Source organism: Rattus norvegicus, chromosome 15 (assembly GCF_036323735.1).
Source record: "Rattus norvegicus strain BN/NHsdMcwi chromosome 15, GRCr8, whole genome shotgun sequence".
In the NCBI taxonomy this organism is placed as follows: domain Eukaryota; kingdom Metazoa; phylum Chordata; class Mammalia; order Rodentia; family Muridae; genus Rattus; species Rattus norvegicus.
The window spans coordinates 56,608,227-56,628,599 of NC_086033.1; the positions used below are offsets into that span (position 1 = coordinate 56,608,227).

General features: G+C 45.9%; 1 protein-coding gene and 1 long non-coding RNA gene across 11 annotated transcripts in view; both read right to left on the reverse strand.

Annotated features, from left to right (window-relative positions):
- The window catches only part of LOC134482152 (uncharacterized), a 38,295-nt gene extending 18,456 nt beyond the window's left edge, over positions 1 to 19,839 (reverse strand). Inside the window, exons 1-2 of the long non-coding RNA XR_010058205.1 lie at positions 16,028 to 19,839; positions 1 to 15,624 (exon numbers count right to left, since the gene is read on the reverse strand). The exon at positions 1 to 15,624 is cut by the window's left edge and continues 18,456 nt beyond it. This is a non-coding gene — a long non-coding RNA (uncharacterized LOC134482152). The remainder of the gene's footprint in view (positions 15,625 to 16,027) is intronic.
- Lrch1 (leucine rich repeats and calponin homology domain containing 1) overlaps positions 1 to 20,373 on the reverse strand; it is a 189,799-nt gene that overhangs the window by 138,824 nt on the left and 30,602 nt on the right. Inside the window, exon 1 of one of the 10 annotated variants that reach the window (XM_063274586.1) lies at positions 19,846 to 19,913. The exons of the other annotated variants lie outside the window; for them this stretch is intronic. The gene's annotated coding sequence lies outside the window, so the exon portion shown is untranslated. Of the gene's footprint in view, positions 1 to 19,845; positions 19,914 to 20,373 lie in introns of those variants that run through there. 10 annotated transcript variants of the gene reach the window in all.

Consider the following 20,373-nt stretch of genomic DNA (forward strand, 5'->3'; position numbering starts at 1 on the left):
GTTTCTGTATTATCGTTCCTTTAAAAAAAAAAAGTCATTCCAGTTCTCTGTCAGCTCTTTTTCTCCTCACTGAGTGGAGATACACACTAAGTCACCCCAAATGACACACACACTGCTGTGGGGCCTGTGGCCAGCAGCGGAAACAGGGCATGTCTCCACCAGTCGCCCTCCGAGGGCGGAGAGCACAACTTCCTCCATCTTGGGTTGTACCACACCTGGAGACGAAACCCTGGAACTTGACTCGCTTTTCTGGCCTCCAGTGATGGTCTCTGCTAGAAGTCCCTGGGCTCAGACTAGGAGGAAAAAAGTGTCCTCTGGACCCCAACCTCTTTTTCTTCACAAGTCCACCACTCACTTGGAACATACACACACACACACACACACACACACACACACACACACACACACACACACACACACCACTGGGTCCCAGGGTACCCAGTGGGTCCCAGCCTTCTGCTTTCATCAGAGACTGACTTAGGACCTTTACCCGCTACGGAGATAAACCGGAAACATCCTACCCTCCCGGAGATCTGTCCCACAACAAAACAGAAATCATCCTTGACTTCCTTACAGAAGCACAGACCCCCTGGGCAATGTTCTCCCCGTCTCTGGGAAGTTCTCCATGGTTAAGTCACCTGTGAGTCTCCGAATCCCCACCTTCCCACCCCACCCCTTGCTCCCAAGGAAGCTGCTCGCCTGGTTAGGAGACAATAGATGACAGCTGCTTTCCTAAGGTGGCTAAGGGCCTGAGATTTTATATTATGCTTTACAATGATACCAATAAAAGTGTTTAACGAGCCTAATTTAAATATGTGTGTGGAAACCAGAAATTCAGAAGGCACTGAGAATGGATCTGAGCAGAAACTGTCTTAATACTTGACACTTGAACAGAGTTCTGCTCTTGACTTCTGGCAAAGCATCTTTTCAGGTCTGAGGGTAGTATCCATGCAGGAGAGGGATACATACATCTCTCTCCACCATTTCTCTTCGGCACAGGGTGTGTGTGTGTGTGTGTGTGTGTGTGTAGTTTTTGTTTTTATCCACACAGGAGAGGAGGGATACATACATATCTCTCCACCATTTCTCATACAGGGTGTGTGTGTGTGTGTGTGTGTGTGTGTGTGTGTGTGTGTGTGTGTGTGTGTGTGTGGTTTTTGTTTTTATAGAATCTCCCTATGTAGCCTATTTCCTATGTAGCCATGGCTGGCCTGCCCTAAGATCTTCAATGATGGCTGCAGTCTTTTTCTCCACATATAAAGAACATATACACAAACTTCAGGGATTACAACTGATCTCACCACTGAACTATGTTCCCGTGCTATCTAAAGCCTTCTGATGTGTGAGATTTTTATTCAAATAGAAATATCATTTCACCTCGCCTACAGGCAAGATTAGGTTGAAGTGCTTCTGAGTCAGTATTTACTCTCCAGCTCAGTTATCCTAAACCACCCCTGCCTCTGCCTGTATGTGCTACCTCTAAGAACTCCACTAGTCCCACAAAAGCTTAGAAGGGCCCGTCAGATATAATGCCTCACCAGGCTTCCATTCATTCAACAGGTAGCCTTCGATCAGCAGTAGAATGAAGAGCAGTGACATACTAGCCCCCACAGACGACACTTGACATTCACCTCCACACATACCTGCTGAGCGTATGCTTCGATGCTAGACACGGACCACACACAAGAAAACAAAGAACTCTGCCAAGAGCAGGAAAGAAAATACACAAGGAAGACAATCCAACAGGTATAACTGTCGTCCTGGACATACAGAAAGGACACCAGACTTAGGCTTATAGGAGATGGTAGGAAATGGTGACTTGAAGCCAAGCATGTGGAGGACACCTTTAACCTTCTTCACTTGGAAGGCAGAGGCAGGCAGACATATCCCTGAGTTCAAGACTAGCCCGGTTTACATAGCAAGTTCCAGGACAGCCAGAGCTGCAGTGAGAACCTCTCCAAATAATAAAATGATTTTTAAAATAATAATTATGTAAATATATAAATGACTACTTACACAAGGACATCATACGGATGGCATCTGGGCTCTATTTAAACTGGGTAAGATTTCTAATTACAAGGAAAAGAAAAGAAAACAAAACAAAACAAAAGAAATTTCACCCCACGGCAAGAAAGCTGTCACTACAAATCTACAGGGTTTCAAACAAAGGAGCCTTGTTTCTAGTTATGAAAATATCTATTCTTTGCCATAAGTCCAAAGTTATAAGAAGAGCTCAAAATAAGACGGATCTCACTGCTCATATAATAATACCCTCCTCCAGACATCTACAGAACACACAAACAGACGACATCTAACATGCCTAGCTAAAGGACTTCTCAGCTCTCCCTAACTTCGAGGAATTAAAATGTGGCAGCTGATCCAGGTTTATCTGTGCTCTGTTAATGGCAGGGACAAACTGATGGTCAAAGTGTTTCCCATCAGGCCAGCAATGCAGAGCCTCCTCTCACACATTCAACATATATTTCCCCTGCCCCAAGTCACCAAGGCCAAACCATAAGCAACTAGTCAGTGTCTGGAGCCTAGAAGCCACCCACATCATCCATGCACTGCTCCCTGTCCAGCTTGTTTGTCTAGGGAAACCGTAAGAAAGACCTTAACCCAGGCTTGTCTCCAGTTTTTGTAGCTTCCCTGTGAGGGCCTGCGTCCCATCCACATCCCCTTCTTTGGAGATAATCTGTTTTCACTGGCAGTGGCCTCTCTGTGACAAAAGTCAACATCTCAGACAACTATAACCCTGTAGGTATAATGGACAGGGATGCAAACAGGGTCATGAACACCACCCTTAGAGCAGCAAAAGATGCTAAGTAACAACAAAGAAGGGGGTGGGGATGGGGACCTACGCAAGTAGCTTGTCATAGCAAGCCAAGAGATTCATATGTCCCCAGCTGCAAAGGAATTAAACCAAAAAAATAACAGTCAACACTCACAAAACAGTGTCTGTTGCGGTCAGACAGAAAGCTGAGTCATGTTCCATATAGCCAGGGCTTCAGAAGGCAACACTCTTCAGTTACTGAGGTATGTGATGGAGACGACAAAGACGACACTTTGACCCAAAAGCAGGTACAATGGGTATTTGAATTTCAGCTGTCTGAGAAGTGCAGTTACACTAAATAGCTTCTCCACAGATGTGAGAGAAGTCTCTGGAATCAAGCAAAGCAAGGTCTGCAGCCCAGCTTTCCCACTCTCCCGTCTGGTGGTAGAGCAGTTTCTACTTCCTCTAAGGGAGAGCCCTGATACAGAATTCCAAGCCCTTTTCCAGCCCTATAACCATCAACGCCTTACCTCCAACACACTCCAACTACACACCCATTAGCACAAACTACAGATCTGTCTGTCCTTAAAAGTAGAAACAGCACATTTTTTTCAGACAGCAAGAAAAATGTCAGAGAAAAACCTTAAAAGGTCAGAATGGTTCAAACCTTCCCTTAAGGAATTTATCTCTTGAAGAAATACTTAACTTTCCCCACATAGGGACGGCTGGAAATGGTGGTCAAGAATGCCTAACAGAAATGAAGAAAGGCACATGAGCACCAAGAACATGCTTGTGGTCAGTTTTGAAAAAGGAAAGCAAGACTGGAAGAGAGGAGGGGATAGGAGGGGGAGCAGGAATTGGTGGTGGTGGGGAAATGGGGGAGCATAAGGGGTTCCCTCCTCCTGCAAAGCCCACTGTCACTGTGGAATGTCAAAACAGAAAACTCTCCACGAGTTTTGAACCTCTGCTCTGATAGGACACAAGCATGTTTTCCAAGTGGATCTGAGGGGATAAAAGGCCCACGGGTTCTGTAAAATAAATATCTGAAGTAGCACAAAAAGTACGCGTTATTGTCCAGGAGTCGGGAAGCTCTGGAACCCAGCCCAGGAAAGCAAGCGACAAGCAAAGGTTGCCTTCCAAGAGTTGGTCTGTTTACAAAGGACTCAGATAATTCCAGACATGTGAGTCCATGCCAATCCAACTTTCCTTGGAAAAAACACACTTGAGCTCAGATTAGCTACAGTGTGGAAAGGGCTGAAAAGAGGACCTCAGCATCCTTGAATCAGAGATGTTCCTGCACTGCTCCTCCCACTGATAACCACTAAAGAAAAGGCATCATGACGTCACTGACTGCCACCCGGCCTGACGTTTTTCTTGTCCAGTTGAATGCCTGCTCCTAATTCCTCAGCTGATACTGAATGTGGCTAAAAATACCCTCAGACGAACCTCTGCACCTCGTCAGAGCTCAAGGGCTAAGTGTGTTGATTTCATCGCGTGGTCGGTAGCTGTCTGGTTCCTTAGAATGAGAGAGGAAAAGTCTACAGCTTGTGTTGAAATGAGGTAAAAGACATTTTTTTAATTACAGCCAATAAAAAGCACCTCACAGATCCTTGTCACATTACACTGTCACTGGTGTGTCTCACTTGTCAGACGGTAACAAAAGAGAAGAAAGAATCAGCCTTGGGGTCAAAAGCAGAGAAGGGCAAACCCTACCCTGTGTCTCTCCAGCCACCATTGTAGCTCACTCAGTAGCAATGGGGAGAAAGGACAGACAACTATACACCATGACCTGAGAGTAACTGTTTCCAGGAGACTGACCCAGTGTGTTCCTCCACAACTGAGCTGTCCCCATGCCTTGAGTCACTCGTCATATCCTGAGTGACAACAGAGAGAAGGCTGGACACCTAGAACAGCAAGGCTAGGTGGCAAAAAAGCCACTAGACTCTCAGCCCTTTCTTCTGGCTCCCTCTCGGGCCGCCCTCCCTCAGCACCTTCACCTGGTTATGGACGCCAGATTAAACAGGCTGCTAGGGTCGGTTTGAACTTCAGATAAATGCAGTCCCATACAATCCCTTCATTGGTGGGAAGGTATGGCCACAGACTCAGCCTGTGTTTGACATTGGCAGAGCACTCAATGAACTCCATCGAAGCCAACACAATTCTAAAATGGGTTTCATGCTGAATGATTTTGCCCAATTAAATGCTAATATCCATGTTCTGAGTGCATTGCTTAACTGAAAATGTTTCTCATACAATATATTCTAATCACAGTTCTGCTCCCCCGACCCCTCCCAGGTCCTCCCCCCTACTCTTCCCCCTCCCCATATACACACAGACAGCAAATAAAAAGGAAGAAGGCAAGAAAAGGAGGGCAAGAAAAGGAGGCTCCACATGGCGTTAGAGCTAGATTTATCCGTGCAGTTTTAGACTTGCAGTGTTTCCACGGTTTCAGCAAAAAGACAGTATTTTCAACTTCTAATCCTTTTATCTGGACACAACCCTGTGGTAAGAAGGATGCTCAAGAAGTCTCTGTAATTTTTTTAACACAGAGCTGAAATGTTACATGAATCATGCCTTCATTTTAAAAAAATCACTCTTGGACTGTCAAAATGGTGTGGTGGGTGTCTTCCTTAGGGTTTCTATGGCTGTGATGGGACATTATGACCAGTAGATTTGGGGAGGAAAGGATTTATTTGGTGTACATTTCCACATCCATTCATCATCATTGGAAATCAGGACAAGAACTCAACAGGGCAGGAACCTGGAAGCAGGAGCTGATGCAGAGGCCATGGAGGGTGCTGCTCCCTGGCTCGCTCCCCGTGGCCTGCTCAGCTACCTCTCTTACAGAATCCAGGACCACCAGCCCAGGAATGGCCCCACTCTCAATGGCCAAACCCATCCATCACTAATTAAGAAAATGCCTTACAGCCAGATTTTATGAAACATTTTCTCATTGAGGTTCCCTCCCTTCAAATAACTCTAGCTTATGTCAAGCTGGCATAAAACCAGCCAGCACGGTGGATAAAGGCTTTTGGTGTCAAACCTTAGGCCCCGAATTCAGTCCCTGGGACCCACATGGGCAAAGGAGAGAAGCAACTCCTTTAAGTTGTCCTCTGACTACACACACACACACACACACACACACACACACACACACACACACACAAATAAATGCTTTTAAAGGTTTTAAAAACTATACGGACATCTTTTATATTCTGCATCTCACAATCTGCCCCTTTCATCTTTTAACATCCCGTGACATTCTATAATATAGAAAGGAAAATAAGGTGCAAAGAGAGACAAAAACAAACAAACAAGCTAACAAAACCCTGCCTGGTGGGTGGGGAGAAATCAACAAGTCAATTGAACTCAATGTTATCCACACTGAAAACCAGTAACTTTGCAATGGTGTGTGCCTGGCCTTACTGTGGCTTGTTATACGTGTTTAGTTGATGTGGGAGGGAGGGGGAGGGGAGGGAGATGAAACTGCAGTCCCGACATAGTATATGGGAAAAGAATAAAAAAAAAATTAAACTAATAATTTCTCTAAAAGTGTTACTGAAAGGAAGTTTACCTGAAACACAAAATCTTAAAGAAGAACGGAGGACAGAACCTTCCTTCTTAGCACGCTGAAGTGTTGAGTATCCAATCAGAAAGGTGGAAACGTTGTTGACATCCCATGCTTGTCCTCAGCTTTCCACTTGCAGCACTGTCCTGGTGTCTCAGCCTCCACTCCTGGATTTTTGTTTTTTGGGGGTTTTTTTGGTTTGTTTGTTTGTTTTGGGGGGGAGGGAAGGATTTGTTTGTTTTGGTTTTTTTTTTTTTCTGTTATGCATAGACTAGCCCTGTGACACCAGCTCAGGAACCACTGTGGAAACCCAGCTGGGTTATAGAAGGAGGGTGAGGGTGGTTGATAGACGAGAACAGGACTGGAGCTGACAGAGGACTTCAGGGAAGACTTGAGTCAGGGTCAGGAGGAGGAAACTGGATGGCTTCCCAGGACCTCAGATCCACAGTGTGGCTTTGTTGTTCCTGGTGACCAGACACACCCAGGCTCCCCACACAGCCCGCCAGCAAAAGTACTCTGGAGAGAGGCCATATCTCTGTTCCAGGCCTGTAACACTAGGAAGAGCTTGCTCCCTCCTGGATCAGAAAACCCAAGAGACAAAACACAGTTACAAGATAGAGCCACAGAAGGCAGACACTGCAGACTCTATTATAACAAGACATCCCTTTACCTGGCAAGCAATGACTGACTACTGCTTGGTGGCTAGAAAAGTGTGATGTGGTAGCTATTAATAAATAACCCTGACCATACTGCACTCTTTCAGACTCACCTTCAGGTACCTATTGATGAAAGAGAGAAAAGGGAACTCAACATCCCCATCTTAGTCCAAAGCCATCAGTGCCGTGTGTGTGTGTGTGTGTGTGTGTGTGTGTGTGTGTGTGTCTGTGTGTTCCTTCTTTTTATTTAATCTTTTTTTTACAGTCCAGATTGTATTCCCCTTCCAGTCCACTCTCCAATTATTCCACATCCCACACCTCCTCCCTGCACCCCTGTCTCCACGAGGATGTCCCCACCCTACCACCTCACTTGAGGGTTAGGCACATCTTCTCTGACTGAACACAGACAGACCCCGGAGTCCTCGGCTGGATATGTGTTGTGGGCCTCATCTCAGCTGGTGTATGCTGCCTGGTTGGTGATCCAGTGTCTGAGAGATCTCAGGGGTCCAGGTTAATTGTGACTGCTGGTCCTCCTACAGGGCTGCCCTACTCCTCAGCTTCCTCCAGCTTTTCCCTCATTCAACCACAAGGGTCAGCAGCTTCTGTTCATTGGTTGTATACAAATATCTGCATCTGACTCAGCTGCTTGTTGGGTCTTTTGGAGGGCAGTCATGATAGGTCCCTTTTTGTGAGGGCCCCATAGCCTGAGTATTGGTGTCAGGCCTTGGGGCCTCCCCTTGAGCTGGATCCCACTTTGGCCCTGTCACTGGACCTCCTTTTCATCGGGCTCCTCTCTACTTCTACCCCTGCAGTTCTTTCAGACAGGAACAATTATGGGTCAGAATTTTGACTGTGGGATAGCAACCCCATCCCTCACTTGATGAGGTCTTTCTGCTGGAGATGGACTCTACAAGTTCTCTCTTCCCACTGTAGGGCATTTCATCTAAGATCCCCACCATCAGTGCCCTTTGACTAAGTGTTAATAGTGGTAGACATTTTTTGGATGCCAGCCATTGCATTGAACATATTGTATTGTCCATCACCAATCAGTACTCATGAGTCCACTTTACAAGAAAAAGCAAAAGCCTTATTGCTAGTTAATCTCATAGGAAGGATCAGTGTACAAGAAATCAGGCAGCCCATGCAAAGCGATAAACAAGATAAACTGCAGGAGAAGCTCGGATCTACTGCAGACCGATTCAAACGCTGCCCTCCACCTTCAGCAGACACCGGGCTCAACTCCATGTCACGCAGTCTGCATAATGAACCATTTCACATAGTGAAAGCATGCAGCAAACTCACTCAGTTATATAAGGAAGCTAGATTCTCTCCAAAGACTTTCCCATGCCCCAAATCGAGGCTCTGCTCAACTTGAATCAAAGAGATGGCCTAGTCTGTCATGTTTGGAGAGCAAATTTGACCTTTTGAGTCTCTATCAAGGACAGTCACCATTAAAGCAGATCCACGTCTCCGACAGGGTGATACTGTGAATTCTGTGACAAGACAGAAGATCCAGGGCACGAATGTGATATAGCAAGTATGAACTCTTAGGCTTGTCAAGAATTCCCAGCAAAAGAAATTGTAACAAAGTGGGAGAAAGGGAAGTGAGGAAGTGATGTCATTATATTGTAATTTGAAAGTATATTTAAAATGTATTCAATTGAAAATGTATTTAAAAATAAATAATAGCTTTACAGGAAGAAGTTAGAAAACAATTATGAAAGAAAAAGAAAATCGCTGAAAATGTGGTCTCAGTAGACAAGAACCAACTACCAGTTAGGAGGAGGGGCCATGTTATGAGGCAAGTTTGATTTCTGTCTGACATCCCGTGCATTGAAGACCACATGGGAAGGAAGGCCATTCCTCCCTCCACCCTGGCCCTGAGAATACCAAAGTTCTATGACTACAGCCCATGAGGAGACCCAGGGATACAGCTAGGCTGGCAGAGTTTACCCAGCATGCACGGTGTTCTGGGCTTCCTCTCCAGGTGTGGTGACACATGCCTGTAATCACAAAACACTAAAGGAGGTGGAAGTGGAGCAATCTGACGTCTGAGGTCATCCTGGGCTATGGAGGAGTTCAAGAGCAGTGTAAGCTCTGTCTCTATGATGCGAGGTGAAATGACATGAGCGAGACATGAGACAGATCTGGTAAAAGGCATTCCATATAAATCAGGAATAACTGTACTATGACCGACTTGAAACAAACACTAAGGTTTAAGATGCAAAACGCACTTCTTCCTTGAGAAGCTTGGAAAGCTTCCTGCTAGGTCAGTCACCAACAGAACTCAGAGTGAGCCCGGGATTGACCGTGACCTACGGAAAGGCGAACAAAGTCGAGTAAAGACAGGTTGTCCTTTTGAAGGACCGACCATGTGGTTCACAGTCTTGACCTCAACCTGGCTGCTCTTTCCAGCTGGAAGCCAGGCAGGCATCTGAGAAAACCATTATAAAACACTAAACGTCTCAAGCACAGATGTCCAGAGGGTGTATCTGTGGGGAGGAAAAAGGGAAGGGGGAGGCAGGTTCAGAAAACAGTTCCCAAACATAAAGATGCTTACAAATAAAACTGCTTATGCTACTGGAACAAAAGGCCCAGGCAGACAACACACGTTACCACGAAAGGCTAAAGAGCAAGAGTCAACAGACTGACCTGGCCTTAGTGTGAGGAAACAGACCAGGGTCCCGACCTCCATCCCCATGCACGCGCATGTGTGTGTTGGTGTGCGTATACACATTTATCTCCGTATGTATAAATGTGATGGCCAAAGGTTAAGCCCAGGGTGCCTCCACTTTGGGTTTGAGACAGAGTCTCTACCTGGAACCAGGGCCTCCTTAGTTAGGCTAGGCTGGCCGACCACCAAGTCCTAGGACTCTAACAAGTGTGCATCATGATGACCAGCTTTCTCACACTGTGCCAAATTAAATAAGCCAGGCACCAAAAAGCAGAACCATAAACGCCATATGTGTAGCTTCCGTGCCTTACTTGGGAGTCACAAATGCACAAGACAAAGCGGACAGCGGCCTCAAAAGACTGGGCTAAGGGGAGATGGACTACTGTTTACTGGACACGGACGGAGACAGGAGACTCCTAGAAGGCCCATCACTTACCAGTACTGAATGCTCTAAAGTAGTACTGAACAGTGCACCTAATTAAGAGAATAAATGTTATGTGCATCTTACCACAATTAAATAAACACACCAGACCCAAACTCCGCAAACAGACGCCACAGACAGCAGGACAGAATGACGATAAAACAGGCAACTGGACACAGACACACACACAGACACACACACAGACACACACACACAGACACACACACAGACACACACACAGACACACACACACACTTTTTAAGGTTTCATGTACTATTGAATATTACTCATTATTCTGAAAAGTGGAGAGTCTCTTTTCAATGAGTCTGTAGACACTGAACCCAGGCCTTGCGGCAGACTTCAGTTCCCCTACCAAAGCTCATACCGGAAATTCTGCCTCTCTCATTCACTGTCTAGCCAAATGACCTCAAAAAAACACTTCCCCAAACAGAGCCTGTTTTGTTCTGTCACCTCCATCAATCTTTTCTCTCTTGTGAGGAAACAACAGTTATACAAAATACAGAAGAATAGGTAAAACACACACACACACACACACACACACACACACACACACACACACGCCAACGCAGGCACATGTACAAGCTTTTTAAAATGCAGATACTTTTCCTTGAACCTACAGAATAATATATGTTGAAATGCAAAGCCTTCTATAGGCTTAAAAGCAACTCTTGCCACATACAGTAGGTTCCCATGGAATCTGTTTTTAAACACCGACCGCATGCTGCCAGGGCATCAGTCCAGGAGGCCAGTGACAAGCTACACTGATCACTCTAAAGAGCCCGTTGGTATCGAATGAAGGAAGAGCGGGACTTCTGGGGAAGAAGGTGTCATGTGCTGATTTCCTTTCACCTGAGCTCCACCGCTGGTTTGTAGTTCTGGTCCATGCACACACTTGCAGAGATGCACCCCAACATCACCCAGGCTCAAGACCCTTCAGAACCCAACAGGCACCACACACTTTGGAGGGCCCCTCACTGACCAAGGTGACAGGCTGAGGTACAAGATAACCTTGAGCGCTCATTAGCATCCATCGACCCCTGATTCTTTCCTAGTTGATGCTCAGAGGCAGGTTCTTACAAGTTCCCAACATCCTTTGCTCATTCACCAGATAGCTTTGTTTTATTTGTTTCTATTTAAAAAAAAAAAGTAGGGGTTGGGGATTTAGCTCAGTGGTAGAGCGCTTACCTAGCAAGGTGCAAGGCCCTGGGTTCGGTCCCCAGCTCCGAAAAAAAGAAAAAGAAAAAAAAAAGTAGTATATGGCTACCTTATGAGCATTAAATTCACAGGCAGCAGTGGCTTTCTAACATATAGACATTCTTCCTAAGACACATCACAGCCCATCCTTAGGAACACTAAACACATAACCGGCCCTACAGTTGGGACTATGAAAATTCAAAACAGCATGGGGTTAAGTAGACTGCCACAGAGACACTAACTGTTTGAGGGATTGTCAAGAAAAGTGTGGCCACATCCAGCCTCACCTGGAACAAGCATCCTGAACTTCTGGCATTTGTTTGGTATCACGCGCATCCATGGACTACCAACACCCAAGAAAGCACCTCAAATGCTTTGGGGTAACAAATGTTAACATGTACATACATTCACAGGTATACAGCTTTGCATTTACAAGACCAACCCTCAGCCTGATCAGATTGACTGACTGGACTCTCTTTGACCTTCAAGTATAGCAACAAATACAAAATCTAGTCAAACCTATCAGCAGTGGCCCTATAATCATGTGATCAGCGTCCCTGAGCTTTGACCACACAGTGTCCAGAGCCAAATGCTTAGGAATGACGGGAACTTCCCCTTCTCTCCAAAATTCACCAGAAGAGCTGAGCAAAGGGTCAGAGGCGCAGTTCCTAGCAGCTTTGACTTCCGGCATCTAAGGCCAGCCTGACTTTGATCCAAATGCAGGCCACCTCTTTACCCAGGAGGGTCTCCACAGCTTCCAGAAGGAAGCCTCCAGCTTCTTCAAAATCATCTCCTTTGTCTATTCACATCTTCCATTAAAATTCATGGATATTCTCCCACATCCCAACAAAGGGGTCTCTGTTCCAAGATTTCTGTATTCGTTCCATAGTCACACTTCATATAAAACTCAAGATTTTCAAAATGCCCGGTCTGTTCTAATTTGCTATTTCTGGTCATACAAAGTGTCTTACGTCATAGAAACCAAAGCAGATGGCAGGCATACTGTCACTAACACTCCATCCCTGCAAAACGACAAATGACTTATTTTCTTTTGTTTTTTATCTCCCTGGAAAAGACGGATACATGGACTTACAATCAGAATGAGCCACCTGCTTGAGACCTAGAATGTTTAGGGCCAGGACACCAGGGCCTTGGAGCTCATTAAAGTAATTGTGTAAGAAGCTCAGGCCTCCACCGCAGAACACTCTTACCATGGAAGAAACTTTCGACTTTGATTTGTTGTAGACTGGGTGCTGGCTCCGGTCTCAAGCACACAGGCCAGGCACCTGTCCCACCACCACAGAGCCCAATCCTGTCGACTTCCTCCCCCACCATAGCAAGGTCCTTCTCCTTTCTGTGAAGCTAAAACAGGAGGCAGTGCCTGTGAAAACTTCTGCTTTCATTCAACTCTCAAAGTGGGTCACACTGTGAAAGGCTTGCTGATATCACAATGAAAAGCTTTTAAGCCTTCACTGATGCTGTAATTAACATGTTTATTCTAAAAATATATTTACCATTCTTTTCTCATGTGGTTTTCTGAGATGGAGTCTCCCAGTAGCCTCAGACTCACAGTTGTCCTGCCTTGGCCTCCCAAATGCTGGCATTACAAGGGTAAGCCACCACATCCAGCTAGATCTATCATTCTTAATCGATTTCCCAAGTTCGACATCTCATTACTACTCTGGCTAGTCAAAAAGAAAAAAAAAAGAAAAAAAAAGAAAAGAAAAGAAAAATAGATTGGAAGGAGCTGACTTCACCCTGTACCATTCACCGACAAAGCATTTGGGGGTGGGAGGGCTGGGTAGGACTTTGTGCCTAGGGCTTTGCCTGACCTGTCAGATTCCTTGGGCCTATTCCTGTCAGGAACAGAGGCTCCAAAAGTATGGAATTAGGACATGTGAACTCAAAGACAAACCAAGTCTAAGATTACCCTGTAAAGGCAGGAGGAAGCTAAAAGAGCACACGTGGCTTCCGCCCCAGCTGGATACACTTGGGGAACAGATGTCAGTATTAACCTGGGCAAGCGCCATGAGGCTAGCTTAGATATATCGCTGGTTCTGCGTGAAAATTCTCACCTGAACATAGTGGTTTCCACCACTCTCCTGCCCATCTGGGGCTGCAGTGTGGAGATGGTAGGAGAGTGGTATGGGGTAGAGCTGCAAAGCTCTAAAGGTACCCCGTTACTGAGCATGATTGCAGCGTGGGAGGGTACCCCGTTACTGAGCATGCATGCAGTGTGGGAGGGTACCCCGTTACTGAGCATGCATGCAGTGCGACTCTCATGTCAGAAGCATGGTTACACACAGCAGGAGCAGGAAGTAGGGGTTTCAGCATCTCTGTGAAGGCAGGCTTGGAGCTTTAGTACATATTAGAGTGACGGAGCCAATAGATTCCTGAGACTCCATGACCAGCCTGCTTAACAGGCAAACCCCGGGCTAATGAGTGATCCTGTCAGGAAAAACCAGCAAACGCAAACACACACACACACACACACACACACACACACACACACACACCACACACACACACGCAGTAGACAACTCCTAAGGACAAGTCTCTGATCTCCATACACACACATGCACAGAATGTAGGTACAAAATGAGAAGACAGCGAATACCTTGAAGTGTTTTCTAGAATCAGACTGCTTGTACTTAAATCCCACCAGCTCTGCCACTTATGGGCTGTGTGATGTTGTACAAGTCCCTAACCTCTCTGTGCTTCAATGAGGATAATAATAGCTGTCACCTCATGACCCTTAAATAGGTCAACCAAATACTTTGAGCATTTAAAACCGTTTCCTTTATGAGACAAATGCTACAAGGTTCAGCTTCTACTAGTGCTAATATTTACATGAACATGTCGTCCCAAGTTTGCATTAATTGATAATGACCCCTTTGTATTTTATCTTACCAATTTAAAATTAGCTTATAAAAGAAATGACCTATGATTTAAACAGAAAGGCAAGCCCCACAAAATAATCCAGTGTTTTTCCACTTTCTGATTTGGGGGAAAACTTAATCAAAACCATAATAATGAAATCATATCAGGGTGAGCTCAGGATTTCAAGGGCAGGAAGTTGACAGAAGTTGGGAGTCTTCCTGGAACTGATACTCCACCTTGCTTCCTCACCCGACCCAGCAGAGGCATTCAGGCATTAATTACAGAAGTACTGTGGCTGATGCAGAGCAGTGACCACCTGAACCGCTCCCCCTACCCCAGAACAGCTGAGGCACAGTGTGGCCTCCCTTATCTGAGGGTGACTGAAGTCACCTTGGTCACCCCAGTTCTAAAATCCAGTGACTCACACTGGGGTGTGGCTCAGGGCTGGCACACTCCCAAGCACACGCCAGGCTCTGTGCTTCACCTCAGCACTGAGGGGGAAAAACACCAAATCCAGTGACTCGCCACGAAGACTTTTGAATAAACAACTTTTTACCCCTGGCCATGTCCTAAGCACAAGGACTCTAAAACACGGTCTGAAGAATGACATGCCCTGCTTAGCTAAATTTATCTAGGCCACTCATGCCGTGGGAAGACAAAATAAATAAATATTATACAAAACAGGTTTTTGTTTTGTTTTAAGTCTTGTCAAAACCAGCGTGGCTGGAGCTGGAGAGATGGTTCGGTGGTTAGGAGCACTCCAAATTCTTTCAGACGACCTGGGTTCGATTCCCAGCACCCACAGGACAGCTCACAAGCCATCTATAACTCCAGATTCATCAGGGCCCGCAGACACCAGACATGCACATGGTGGGTAGACATACATACACGCAAGACACACATAGACATACAAAAACAAAACACCTCAAATAATGCTGGGTTACACATTAATAAAACCTCTTGTATTAAAGAAGTGAAAATACCAAACACCCGTGTGTAATTTTCAAATGCCTTGAAGCCTCAACTTCCTTAAGGTTTAGAAAAAGTAAAAAACGTAGGCTTAGAGATCGAAGAGTCTTGAGAGGCTTGGGAAGGCATACAGGAAGCACTCGGGGGACAGGCACAGGAAGATACGATGAGCAAACCACGCACTCTATGCAGCCTACATCTCCTCCTCCAAAAGCCAGGCCCAGACAGGAGGGCGAAGCCACGTCACCGGGGCTGGATTCTACCACAAACTAGTTTGGATTATGGCCCACAGAACAGTAGAAAGTCACCAAAGGCAATACTCATACCAGAGCTTGAAAAGGTGCTAACACTGGGGAAGGAGACAGTCTGGTCATGTCAAGTAGGGTTTGCAATACGCCTGCTGGGCACAACAGAGTCATGGAGGAGAAGGCCAAACAGACCTGCAGCCGTCAAGGTGAACCCAACTCCCTGTAATGAGAGAATCAGGAGTGAGAATGCCGCATTCCTACAAAGGCCTTAGCCATACATAGCAAGAAGTGTCATCCACTTGTAGTTTATTTTTCTCCTGCCCTTGCCTATGATGGCTGAAGATGAGGACCCCGGAACCACGGGACATGCAATGGCCCAGTGACCCACCTCAGTGGGTCTCTTTAGCACACAGCACAGATTGGTAACCCAGTAACAAAAGTACAATTCTGGGGGTTGGGGATTTAGCTCAGTGGTAGAGCACTTGCCTAGCAAGCGCAAGGCCCTGGGTTCGGTCCCCAGCTCCGAAAAAAAAAAGAAAAAAGAAAAAAAGAAAAAAGGAAAAAAAAGTACAATTCTGTTCATAAAAAAAAAGAATAAATAGCCAGACAGTGGTGGCACCTACCTTTCATCCCAGCACTTGGGGGGCAGAGGCAGGCAGATCTCTGAGTTCAAGGCCTGCCTGATCTACACAGTGAGTTCTAGGACAGTCAAGCCTACACAGGGGAATAAAAAAAAGGAATAAATAAATATATGCTAGGTACCCTTCACTATGAACAGATATGATTTAAAATCTATTCCACTGCAAATTACAAAGAATACTTGCAGGCTATTGGGGTGCAGTTATATTCAAAATAAAGTCTTGAGATGCGTACGGTACTGCTGGGTGAGACACAGTGCCTCTCCTGAGAATTTGAAACCGGGATTCTATGTCTTGATTCCTAAACCATACAATTCTGAGAAGCCTTGCAAACTGGGGAAGGTTTTACACCCAGTTCCATGACAAAATGGCAGAACACCTGCAAAGATCCACTCAGGCCCTCTCAAGCCCCAAACTGGGGACGTTTCCCAAGCTACTAATCTAATGGGCTGACTGAAAGGCAAAGCCTTTAGAACCATGACCAAGCTCCAATCCTACCCTGCTTTATTAACTCAAAGCACGAGTGTCACGAAGTCCTCAAGGACCGGGGGTGGGGGTTGGGGGCTTAGGGGTTGGTGTGGGGGGGAGCTTGGCTTAAGCATCCTCAGGTCCCATTCAGGAGCAAGGCCTCAAGGGCAGTTTAGTAGGCTGCCAGTGGGAAGGAGTGAGGTTGCTAGCCTAGACCTCTAGCCGGGGCAAACTGTAGTTAAAATTGAATGTCGGATGTTGTCGTATACACTTGTGATCTGAGCACATGGGAAGTGAAGGCAAAAGGGTGGAAGTTCAAAGCCAGCTCTGCTACATCCCGAGTTCTAGGCCAGTCTGAGCTTCGTGAGCCCTGGCTCAAAACAAAAACAAAATGAAATGAAACAAAACCAAGTAAAGCCAGACAATGGCCCCATGGTCGGTAGGTAAGGCTACCTGCTGCTCCTGCAGAGGGCCTGAGTCTGGTGCACGGCACCCATTTGGGGTGGCACACTACAGCTTGTAATTCTAGTTCCAAGGCTTCCAATGCCCTCCTGTGGCCTCAGTGGTATCCATATAAGTGTAGCACTCTCATGCATGAATACACGTCAGTACAAACAAAATTTTTGGTTTGGGGTTTTTTGGGGGGTTGCTTTGACTTTTTTGTTTGTTTGTTTTTGAGATAGGGTTTTTCTGTGTAACAGTTCAGGATATCCTAGAACTCACTCTGTAGACCAGGCTAGCCTCAGACTCAAAGATCCTTTCTCCTCTTGCCTCCTCCACTGGAGAGCTGGGATTAAAGGTGGGAGCCCAGGGACTAAACCACCATCCAAAGAGTACACGGGGATGGACCTACGTCTCCAGTCACATATGTAGCAGAGGATGGGCCTTGTTGGGCATCAATGGGAGGAGAGGCCCTTGGTCCTGTCAAAGCTCAATGTCCCAGTCTAGGGGAATGTCAGGGTGGAGAAGTGGGAGGGAGTGGCTGGGTGAGGGGGGGCACCCTCATAGAAGCAGGGGGAAGGGGGATAGGATACAGGGGTTTCTGGAGGGGAAACCAGGAAAGGGGATAATGTTTGAAATATAAATTTTAAAAAATCCAATAAAAGAAAAAAAAAAGTGTGGGCCGCCACTCCCAGCATTGAAAACAAATCATAACAAAAGTCCTTGTTAGGAGGAGCCTTTCCTGGGTATCAAAGGCATCTCAATTTTTTTCTTCAAATTCGATTACATCATTTATGCCTTCCCATTGCTCCCAAGGTGACAATGTTGGACAAGAATCACTGTCATCTCAGTACATCAGATGTTCAGGAAGGTTTACCCACACAATCGGAGAAAGGAACTAATTCATGATGAAAATGACAGGCACACACACAAGCCTGCCGAAGGCTCCTAAGATAAATGTTTTCATATGAAAGCTATGTTTTTGTACTCTCGGATTATTTCCAGCATTTGGAGCAGAGCCAAAGCAATTCAGCCACTTTGCCATTTATAGCAAAGCTGAGTTTCCCTGTGGGGCAAACAGAAAAGTATCTTTGCAGGGAGGCTCAAGGCCACGGGACAGGAGTGCCAACAGGAAGGGGTGGTCTAAGTACAAGCCCCAGCTAGTGAAACAAAAGGACCCCAAAGACAAGAAATGCCAGGGCAATGGGAGGGCGGAGCAGAGAAGGTACACCTCAGCTCCTGAACAGACAAAACACAAACGGAAAAAGGACTATCATCTTCTCTCTGGGAGGAGTCAAGCGGCAGTCAGGGGGAGCAGCTGACGCCTAGTGTCAACTGAATCTGTCGGGCATCTACTCACCATACAGGGGAGATCCACTGTAGGCCCAGGATAATCCTTATCCTCACCCAATTTAAGAAGAAAAGTGCTAAATGGGGACAAATTAACTTACTTGGGATGGCGCAGAGTTGCTTTGATCTTCAAGAAATTACAGAAAAAGTACCAGTACTGGGGGAAGGAAGGGATTCAGAGGCTCAAAGCCTTGCCACAAAGGCATTAGGACCCGAGATCAATCCCTAGTACCAGAAAGCCAGGAGACATGAACCTGTAATCCCAGCACTCTGGGTGGGGGTGGAGGGCACAGAGAGAGGCAGATCTCCAGGGCTTACTGGCCAACCTTGCCTAAATAGATATTTCCAACCAGTGAAAGACCCTGTCTCAAAAAAGAAAACTGATAAACGCTACCCAGGGCTGACCTCCCACACTCATAAGCATGTATACACACATGCGATCACACACATGAAAGAACCTGTGCACACAAGCAAGTATACACACACGCGTATACAATATAATAAGGATCGTCTTCAAGATTTTTTTTAAATGAAATAAGACTGTTCTTGCTATCAACAGTGCCAAGGCTGCTGGGTATGACAAGAGACCCGGAAGGGTTGCCCCATTATAGGAAACACTCTCAGTGACATATACTCATGGTCAGGACAGCCAAAGGAGAACCAGGTGCGGATTTGGGGACAAGCCCAGCCAGGTGAACAGCTAGTCTTTTAAAATAAGGAAGAGGCCAAACAGATATGTACCGAGCTACTGCCCAATAAATACCAGCCACTTTTCCAGTCCTGAGAGGAAGCTCAGGTTGGAACAAAAATCATTCTGCAAAGAGGATACCAATTACTCCTTAATCCCACTGCCTCATCTCCCTGAGAGACTGAGTAAACCATGGCATGTAGCCTTCTGGCATGCCCAACTTCCGTTTCACACAGAATGGAAACGGAAAGAAAACAAAACAAAACAAAACAAAACCCAACACCTCAAACTGGCTGAGCTCTTAAAGTGTCAGCCCCGGTAGGAGCATGAAAACCGTTCGAGCCTCCAGAATAAATGCCAAAGAGATCCCAGTGTCACACACACATCACAGCTGAGCATGAATGGAACTCAGCTCAGGGGAGACAAACATCTGCCAGTGACATCTTGGAGATGGTGGAGGGGTGTGAGTGTGGGCTGAACGAGGCTCCCGTGAGGAAATCACTACCAGTGTTTGTGTTCTCAATGTTACTGCTTTTTTGTAGGAGAATTCCTCTACTTACTGGGTCTTTCCTGCAGAAAGGAAAAACAATGGAAAGGGGAAGGAGTCTGGTTACCCCGATTACCTCAAAGTGTGTGTGTGTGTGTGTGTGTGTAAATGCATATATGCATACATGCATATACATGTATACACATATATACATACACACAGAGATGCATACATGTGTGCATCTGAATGTCTGCATCTCTATGTATGTGCACACCCACAACCTAATATACCAAACACGCAGACACAGCACACACAGGACACCAATAATAACGAATCTAACTAGTGGGTTAGTGGGTGTGCGAAACGTACCATTCTTTCTATTTTCCAGAGGTTTCTGAATAATCGAGAGGAATAGTCAGAGAAAACGGCTGCTGGCTACAAACGTCCCAGAGCAAGCACATCTACCAGGAAAAGATCAAGGAAAGAGGAGAGTCAAGGATTATTTAACACGTAACTGGCAGAGACTTTAATCAGAATTATAAGTTACTTATTTATCTCTGAAAATTGCCACCACTTTCAGTATGGTAGGTCTGTGAGGGTTTTCTATTACACTCTATGCCAGATTCACTGTGTACATAAAAGGTATTTTATGACTTCAGATAATACCGAAACTTTATGGCTCTGTTTTTCACACTTGACAATACAAATGACCACAAACTAAGTCACTCAGGCTCAAAGAGCTCGGCATGCTCGTCAGGGAGAAATGTGGCCTAGGATCCATACATTCCTCCGATTTTCTCACATTAAATCGTATTTAAAGGTCGCCATGACACTAATGGCCACAGTCCCGCCATCCTGTCATAACACTGGCAGAGCAAAATGAAATGGAAACCCTAA